Raw genomic sequence first — 9705 nt, 5'->3', positions numbered from 1 at the left:
AAATAAAAAAAAATATTTCTTCTAATTAATTTCCTTTCAATGTGCACGAATCCATGCACAGGGACACTAGTTTTGAATAAAAACCTGATCAAAGGCAAAAAAAAACTGCTATGTTAGCATTGTGCAATTAACCATATTTCATCAATTCTAAAACATAGGCATTTCACATTTTTAAGTCTAAAATCTGGATATCTTACAATTGATGGCATTTCCTAGTTTTTTGGCAGTCTTTCTTTTTTCTTAAGCAGTACATAAAGGTTAATCTTAAGCTACTAATACAGGAAATGTTCAAGTAATGATCCACAGACAGCAGATTACAAAAAGCATAATGTAAAATCTTGTTTTTATAAAAGTTATACATAATCAATATACATGCCTAGAAAAAAGATAAGTGGGTATACATCAGAATATTAACAGTATTTATCTCTAGGTGATATAAATGAGCTTTACTTAAGAAAAAAATAAAAAATTTTTAAACTTTAATAAATTGGGTATAAAGCCATGCCTTCTCCCATTCACCCCCATATCAACATGACACAATTCTACATATAGCCTTAAGTACATCTACTATAACTAATTCAGTATTTATTATCTGCTATGGGTTTAGAACTAAGTCAGGTATCATAGAAGACAAGAATATACAAAAGAATGTAATTGTCTTGAAGTTCAGCATCTGACAAAAGAATTTACAGTCTAGAAGAATCTTAAGGAAAGTAAGTCAGCAACTTAATGCTATTTAAATACTGAACTAGTTTATTGGTTTTATTTGTCAGACAACCCACTTAATATGAATAAAAACTTGTTCTGTCCAACACTCCATAACTGAAAGAATAAATTAGCATTTTATCACATTAGAGGCTAAAATAAATATCTATACATATAAAAGGCTAATATGCTAAGTGTCCCTCCGACCTGTAGCTATGACGCACACTGACCACCAGGGAGCAGACATTCAACGCAGGAGCTGCCGAACTGCAGTGATTTGGCAGCGGCAGTTCTCAGGCTTTTCGGGTGATGCACCCTGAAACCAGAGAGAAGGGAGCCCGATTCCTCATGGGGCCGCGCAATTCCATCTTCAGCTGTGGGATATGTTGTTGCTGGGGCACTGTCGACCCGAATCTGGTTTACTGCACACTTGTGTTTGCATTCCACACCCTGTACGACACCAACTTTGCAGAGTGCCCTCTTGCACTCCGGGACCCCTCAGGGGATGTCGGAGAGCCAGTTTCGGCCTGATCCCCGCAGGCCAGGCCGAGGCACCCCACCTGCCAGAGGGACCCCACTCACTCCGCAGACACCCTTCGAGCCTCGGCACCACCCTAGGTGCAGCTGGCCAGGGAGGGACCTCGGGAGGTTGGCTCCAGGGCATATACGGCTTGTCTCACCCAGCCCCACCCTGCCAGCCACCTTCTAATTAATTTCCTTTCAATGTGCACGAATCCATGCACTGGGTCACTAGTCCTTTATAAATCATCTTAGTCATTACACAGATGACAAAGTTCACTCTCAGGCTGGTACTCATAACATTAAAAACTCAAAAAAGCACATGATCACCAGCCATCAGGTAATAGACATATAATCAATGACAAATTAGCAACAGCAGAAGACACCCTACCACATAACTCTTTATTGTTTATTATGACTTGTTAAGAATTTCTTTTTTTTTTAATTCTCTCCCCAGATCTTCCTTGCTTACCATGTGTTCACTGTGCTGGAAGGTAAAGTGGCTACAAAGGAACCTAGTTCCTGCCCTCAAGATTCCTCCCACAGTACAGCTGAAGGGGGGGAGGGAGAGAATAGGAGAAAAGCTCCATGATGTTGGATATGGCTATGGCTATGATCTCTTAGATATGACACCAAAAGTACAGGCAACAAAAGAAAAAAAAAAGATAAACTGGACTTGACAAAAATTTAAAACTTTTGTGCATCAAAGGACATTATCAGCAGGGCAAAAAGACAACCTATAAAATGAGAAAAAACCGCGCCCGGCTAGCTCAGTCGGTAGAGCATGAGACTCTTAAAATGAGAAAAAGTATTTGCAAATCATATATGATAAGGGATTAATATTCAGAATATTTTAGCACAGCTGGTGTGGCTCAGTGGTTGAGCATTGACCCATGAATCAGAGGTTCTCAGTTCGATTCCCAGGGCACCTGACTGGGTTGCAGGCTCAATCCCCAGTAGTGGGCATGCAGGAGGCAGCCAATCAATGATTCTCTCTCATCTTTGACGTTTCTCTCTCTCTCTCCCTCTCCCTTCCTTTCTGAAATCAATAAAAACATTGTTTTAAATACCCAGATTATTTTTAAAAATCTTACAACTCAAAAACTAAAAAACAAACTTTTTTGAGTCAAAGTGATAGGGAAAGGGGCACATAATAGGAATAGAACCACAGTTGTTTAATGATTATTAACCTTACATACCCTGGAAAACTGGAGGATGTGTTGCAAGAAGAAAAACAGGGCTATAAAAAGACAAGACACCTTGGAGTCCAGATGGGTCCATTTCTCAGAAAAGAAAATACATTTTGAGAGCAGACCAGACTTGATTGCTGGACTCTGACCCTCTCTGAGAGTTTGCCTCAGGAATGCTGACCATTCTCAGGACCCAGGAACAGGTTGAGCTGTGTTTAACATCACAGGAGATTAACTACCTTGTTATCAGATTTCAAGATCTTGGAAAAGAGATGCACACCCATGGACCCTGCAGCCTTTATACTGCCCCTCTTCCCCTTGCACATAGCCCTTCTTCCTTATCCTTATTCCTTATCTGTACACTAGAGGCCCGGTGCACGAAATTCATGCACGCAAGGGGGGAGGAATCCCTCAGCCCGGCCTGCACCCTCTCCAATCCAGGACCCCTCGAGGGGATGTCTGCCTGCCAGCCTGATCCCCCTAACTGCTCTCCCCTGCTGGCCTGATCCCCCTAACTGCTCTCCCCTGCCAACCTGATCCCCCTAACTGCTCTCCCCTGCCAAACTGATCCCCCCAAATGCTCTCCCCTGCCAACCTGATCCCCCTAACTGCTCTCCCCTGCCGGCCTGATCCCTAACTGCTCTCCCCTGCCGGCCTGATCCCCCTAACTGTTCTGCCCTGCCGGCCTGATCCCTAACTGCTCTCCCCTGCCTACCTGATCACCCCTAACTGCCTCTGCCTCGGCCCTGCCACCATGGCTTTGCCTGGAAGGATGTCCATAAGGTCATCCGGAAGACGTCCAGTCTAATTAGCATATTACCCTTTTATTAGTATAGATATAAAAGCCCAGCGACCAGAACGGCGGAACAACCGGAATGACCAGTGGCTATGACGCACACTGCGGCAGCCAACCAGCCTGATCCGGGCCCAGATTGGCCCCCCCAACCCTGATTGGGGGAGGGGCCGGCCGACCAACCACCCGCAGCCCCTCTGCTCCCCGCCGCCAGCCCCGCCTGGCCCAATGGGCCCCCATTGGGGCTGGCCAGCCCGACCCCACCCATGTACAAATTCGTGCACCAGGCCTCTAATCCCTATATCAGGGGTCCTCAAACTTTTTAAACGGGGGCCAGTTCACTGTCCCTCAGACCGTTGGAGGGTCAGACTATAGTTTAAAAAAAAACTATGAACAAATTCCTATGCACACTGCACATATCTTATTTTGAAGTAAAAAAAAACAAAACGGCAAAAACACCCGCATGTGGCCCTCGAGCCGTAGTTTGAGGACGCCTGCCCTATATAATCAGCCAGCTAGTAGAGGATGGGAGATGATCTGCTCTCTCCAAACTACCAGCATTATTGGAATAAATACTCACATATGATTCAACCCTGTCTCTGCTTAATTTGGCTCAAGTAGTGGCAGGCAGCCTCAAAACTGTTTAGTGTCCAGTATCAAAAGGACATTATCAACAGAGTAAAAAGACAACCTATAAAATGGGAGAAAATATTTGTAAGTCATATATCTAATAAGTGATTAATATCCAAACTATTTAAAGAACTCCTACAACTCAACAACAACAAAAACAACTTGATTAAATTAGGCAAAGAACTTGAATAGAGATTTCTTCAAAGAAAATATACAAATGGACAATAAAATTAAAAGATGCTCAACATCACTAATCATTAGAGAAAGGCAAATCAAAACCACAATGAGCTATCACCTTACATCCATTAGATGGCTATTTTATTAAATAAATAATAACAAGTGTTGGTGAGCATGTGGAGAAATTGGAACCCTAATATAAATCTGGTAAAAATGTAAAGTGGAACAGCTACTGTGGAAAACAGTATGGCAGTTCCTCAAAAATATAAGCATAAAATTATGATATGACCCAGAAATTCCACTTCTGGTAATATATTCAAAAGACTTAAAAGCAGGAATGCAAATACATATTTGTACAATCACATTCAGAGCAACATTCATGAGTGCCAAAAAGTGGAAGCAACCCAAGTGTCCATCAATACACAAATAAATAATGGGATATTATTCAGCCTTAAAAAGAAATTCTGACACATGCTACAACACAGGGGAACCTTAAAGGTACCATGCTAAGTAAAATAAGCCAGGCGCAAAAGTACAAATACTGTATAATGCACTTATATGAGGCACCTACAGTAGTCAAATTCAAATAGGCAAAAAGTACAATCGTGGTTGCCAGGGGTTGGGGGACAGAAAATGAAAATTATTATTTAGTGAATGTGGAGTTTCAGTTTGGAAAAATGAAAAAAGTTCTGAATATGGATGATAGTGATGGTTGTACAATGTGAATGTAATGACAGTGAAGTATATACTTATAAGTAGTTAAAACAGTAAATTTTTTGTGTATTTTAGCACACAAAAAAATAGGATATATGAGAATATCATAATCAGGTGCAAATTTTAGAATTTCAGATAAATTAAAGATCACTTTCAGCAATGATAACCAATGTCTCAATGAAAACAAACATGTTAATCAGCCTTGAGAGATGGACAGCATTTGTGTCAAAGAAGAATGAAAAATCCCAGTACAAATGCCTGGCAAAGGACATGTAGCAACAATTTACAGTAGAAAATAGCCTAAAAAAGTAAGTTAGGGCAAGAATTTAGAAGACCTTGAATGGCAACACCAATCTAAGAGCCTAACCAGTGCAACAAGATAGCAGTAAGTTTCTCAAATGAGAGTACTACTTGTATGAAAAAAGACTGAATGATGAAGGGGAAGACAGGAAGAAATTCAACTAACTTCAGCAAATACTTACTGAGCAACCTTAATGTCTCAGTAAGTATTTGCAACCTTCAATAGCATACATACCACCACCCCCACCAGGGGAAAAAGCGGGGTGCTCCAGGCAAGAAAAAAATAAAAACCGAAGGGAGAGGAAGGGTTGGTAGTGACTGCAATGGAACAAAAAGGGATCCCTGGAGTACTTGTAATTTTCTGTTTCTTGATCTGCACAGTGGATATGGGTGGTATTCACTCAAATAATTCCTTAAGCAAGTACTCATGATTTGAACACTTTCTACATGTATGTTATACTTCTATGTATGTTATACTTTAATGTCTTAAAATTGTATCAAAATTAAAGGCCTAGCTCTGGCCGGTGGTTCAGTTGGTTGGAGTGACATCCCGTGCACCAAAAGGTTGCAGGTTTGACTCCTGGTCGGGGCACATACCTAGGTTACAGTTTAATCGACGTTTCTCTCTCACATCATTCTCTCTCTCTCTCCCCCTCCCTCCCTCCCTCCCTCCTTCCCTCCCCTCCCCCTTCCCTTTCTTCTCTCTAAAATCAATAAAAACAAATCCTCTGGTGAGGGTTAAAAAAAATAAAGGCCTAGATCCCACTTCTAAAAAACCCCAGCTGGAAGTCATACCTTAAAAATATTTAGCAAACGATATAAAAGATGCAACCACAGAATTTGTACAAGGTACCCAAGAAGCACTGAAATCCAAGAGAAAACCCAGAGGCAGCCAAGTCTAAGGTGGGTTTTAAAAAATAAATGAGTTTATCAGATGGATGAGGGGAAAAAGAGGGGTGCTCCAGGCACAGAAAAAAATATATAAAAGGCAACAAACAGAACAATTTATCCAGAAAACAAGTAGTTTCATATATTAAAGAATAAAAGTTCAAAGATAAAAGGATAATCTAAACTAGAGTAAAACATAGAGACTGGAAAAAAAGAATTTATATAAGCTGGAGAAGTCATCTCTGATTAGATCTGGATAGAAAGGAAGAAGAATGAAATGGATATGGTTCTCAATTTGCCCAAAACAGCAATATGATATTATACGGTCCTCCATAATCTGACTGTTTCCTCATCTACCATAGTTCCACCCACAAGCTATACTCCAGACAGAAAAGACTCTTTCCTCCTCCACTCAACAAAGTATCTAATTTGCACTCCACAACTCCTACCATGCCAAAGACTAAAAGCTATCCATCCCTCTCTTCAAGATGCTCACAGGCTCACTTTATAGCAGGAAAGGCAAAGACAGACATCAATAAATAGTATAGTACAATGGAGTACACCATCCGGTGAGAAGAGGTTTGCTACCAGAAAGTAACGTGCTAATTTGAGTCCAGAGATATTATTAAGAGTTCATCATGAAAATGACGGACTATAAATGGGGAAGGAGTTGTATTCTTGCAGGGTGCATCACTGAGGAAACAAGTTACAGATAAGCCTAGACCACCTACACCCAATCCACATTTAAGCCCTATCTCATTTCTCCAAAATACAGCTCCTTCATCTCTAACACCTTCACTCCATCTTCCTAGCATAACTCCCTACTTCCACTTGTATACAAATACAAGCCCTGCAAGTGATCTTCTTAAAAAGGAAATCAGAGCATGAAACACTCTACAATGGCTTCTTAGAGCTCTTAGAGTAAAATCCAAACATGTGACCTAGCATTTCCTGGCTATCTCATGCCAGGCCTCTCATCACCCCTAAAGTATTCAAGCTACACAGGTCTTCTCTTAGGTCTCTAAACACATGGAGTTCTTTCCTGTCTGAGAACTTTTACACAGCACAGGACCAGAGGACCCTCCTCCCTCTGTTCAGATCTTCAATAGCATACATACTACCACCCCCAACAACCAGGTATGTCTGTCTTGTCTCACACTATTGTTACGTTCTCAAAGAAATTCTAGTGCCCTGCCAATTACTGATCTCCACCTCTGGTTTAGGTCTCCAGAAAAAAGGGGGTCTCATTTTGGGCATGCTGAGTTTGAGAAGCCCCTGGAACACCCAAGTAGTTCTTTGGTGCACAGTTGACCATGGGGTCAGGTAAGACCTTTACTCAAAATAGAAACTTGGGCCCTAGCTGGTTTTGCTCAGTGGATAGAGAGTCGGCCTGCGGAGTGAAGGGTCCCTGGTTTGATTCCAGTCAAGGACACATGCCCAGGTGGTGGGCTGGATCCCCAGTAGGAGGCGTGCAGGAGCAGCTGATCAATGATTCTCATCATTGATGTTTCTATCTCTCTCTCCCTTCATATCTGAAACCAATAAAAATATTTTTTTTCACTTTTTTTAAACTGTTACTTTATTAAAAAAAAAAAAAAATAGAAACTTGGGCCTGGCTGGTGTGATTCAGTGGTTGAGTGGCAACCCTAGGAAACAGAAGGTCAAGGTTCATGCCCCGGTTGTGGGCTAGATCCCCAGTAGGTTGTGTGCAAGAGACAGCTGATCAATGATTCTCTCTCATCATTGATGTTTCTTTTTCTCTCTCCCTCTCTAAAATCAATAAAAATATTTTTTAAATAAAAAAATATAAGCTTGGACTTTAGCATGTCAATTTTATAACAGGAAGACTGTGCAGAGAAGTGATTCTCAACTTGGATGAAGGCACCCCTGATCTCTAAGTCACTGTATGGGAGTGAGGGTAATGCCACATCAATGGTGTGAAGGACTGAGATATATAGGATAGAATCCTAGCTATGAGTGGATGGGGGGAGGGGCGGGTGAGAAGAGCCAAGAGAATAAGGCAAACCAGAAGACAGATATTACAATTCCACAGACTCCCATACACTTTTATACTTCCTCCCTTGACATAACTCTACTCATTTTCATCCCGTTCAAATGCCACCCCCTCCTAGAAGCTTTTCTGGCCTAATCCAAACAAAACTAGCCCCCTTCTCCATACCTCTCCAAGTTTCTCTTACCATTAGTATTCTATAAGATTTGACTCACACACAAGTTCCTCATCAGTACTGATATGGCACTTAATGCAATCTGCCTGCCTTGTTCTACACCTGGTGTTGTGTGCCTTCCCGATCACATCGAGAGCTCTTAGGGGTAGAGACCTCATCTTAATCATCTGTGGGCCCTTAAGAAAGTGGGGGGGGGGGGGGGCGGGGGGGGTAGGAGGAGAATTATTTTTTAACTTAATAAAAGTCAAGGAGGGTAAATAAGTGGGTAGAGATCATGGATAATTTCTCCTTCTGTCTTATAAAACAAACTAAAACATCATTCCCGTCAACATAAATATGAAATACCCTTAATTTAGTCGGAGACTTAACATAGTCTTTTCTAAGTTAGTATTAACTTCTGTGCAAACCAAACAAAAATGTTAACAAGACGCAAGAGGACAAAAAGAGGGTGTTAGTTCTGGATCTGAGCCAACTGCCGCCTGCATTATTGGGAAGCCATTCCTGCCAGGCCAAGGTTAGGCATTCAGTCGACACACACACACACACACACACACACACACTCCTTTAAAAGTCAACAAAAAGAGCCTCTAACGCCAATCGGGGAACTAGAACTAGTCCGAGTTCAGAGTTCCCGGTGAAGCAGCACAAGCAGCCTGGGGAATCTCACCGGGAAGGTGAACCCGGTGCACGCCGAGAGCCCGCACGGGAGCGGCGCACCGTCCCGCAGACGGCTCCGAGGGAGCGAGCACACGGACTTGCGGTGTGCGGACGTGCGGGCCCGGCGGCATCCTGGCCAGCTGGCCGGGAAATGTCGGGGGCGGGGGAGACTGCGACCACGGAAACCACAAACCACAATCACTTCCCCGGAAAACTCCGCTCCCGAACCTCTCCGGGCCGGGGCCAACGCGCAGCTTCCTCACGAGAAGGCAGCCGAGGGGGCCGGCGCGGGTCGGGCGCGCGCACCGAGGCCGCTTGAACAAAGTTTAGGAACCGGGAGAAACTTTCCCGGGAGGAAGAGTGGCGGCCGCGCGGGGCCTGAGGCTCGCTAACTTCCCGAGCGCCACCACAGGCCGGCCCCACCCGGCCGCCAGGGCCCAGGCCCGAGGCCCCAGTGGGGAGGCGGGCCGGCCGCCCCGACCGTGCCCGCCCGGAGCCCGATTCCCAGCGGCGTCACGGAGGGGAGGGCGCCCCGCCCGAAGAGCCCCTCGGCCCCGCTAGGGAGCTCACAGCCCGGCCAAGAGTTACCTGCGGCGAACGGGACGAGCGCAGGACAATTCCCGAGGCTCCAAACTGACGGACGCCGCTTTGTCTCCCTCCCGTCCGGCTCCGAGGAGGAAGTCGGCCGCCCGACGCCCCCGCCCCGCCCCCCGCCCCGCGGCCTGGGCGCCGCCCGCCCTTCCCGGCACCTCCCTCCGGCGCGCTCTTCCAGCCGCCTCCCGCCTTTGCCCTGCTTTCCCGGCCCTCTCGCTTTGGGGACCGAGCCCCCGACCGAGAGAGCTTGGAGACGCCGGGCCAGAACCCCCAAAAGGACCTCTTGAACCCCGCCCTTCACCCCACAGGTACCTCATGCCAGGCCCCTAGCGGCTTCTCAGGCCAGGAGTGA

The 9705-nt window shown here is 44.7% G+C and overlaps 1 protein-coding gene across 1 annotated transcript in view; it reads right to left on the bottom strand.

The window, feature by feature from the left end:
• CTNNA1 (catenin alpha 1) overlaps nucleotides 1-9466 on the bottom strand; it is a 202705-nt gene extending 193239 nt beyond the window's left edge. Inside the window, exon 1 of the mRNA XM_079770838.1 lies at nucleotides 9348-9466. The gene's annotated coding sequence lies outside the window, so the exon portion shown is untranslated. The remainder of the gene's footprint in view (nucleotides 1-9347) is intronic.
• Nucleotides 9467-9705: the final 239 nt, after the last annotated feature.

This window comes from Cnephaeus nilssonii (assembly GCF_951640355.1).
Source record: "Cnephaeus nilssonii genome assembly, chromosome: 5".
NCBI classification, from domain to species: domain Eukaryota; kingdom Metazoa; phylum Chordata; class Mammalia; order Chiroptera; family Vespertilionidae; genus Cnephaeus; species Cnephaeus nilssonii.
The sequence above is the reverse complement of the archived record's forward strand: the minus strand, read 5'-3'. Positions and strand labels throughout refer to the sequence as shown.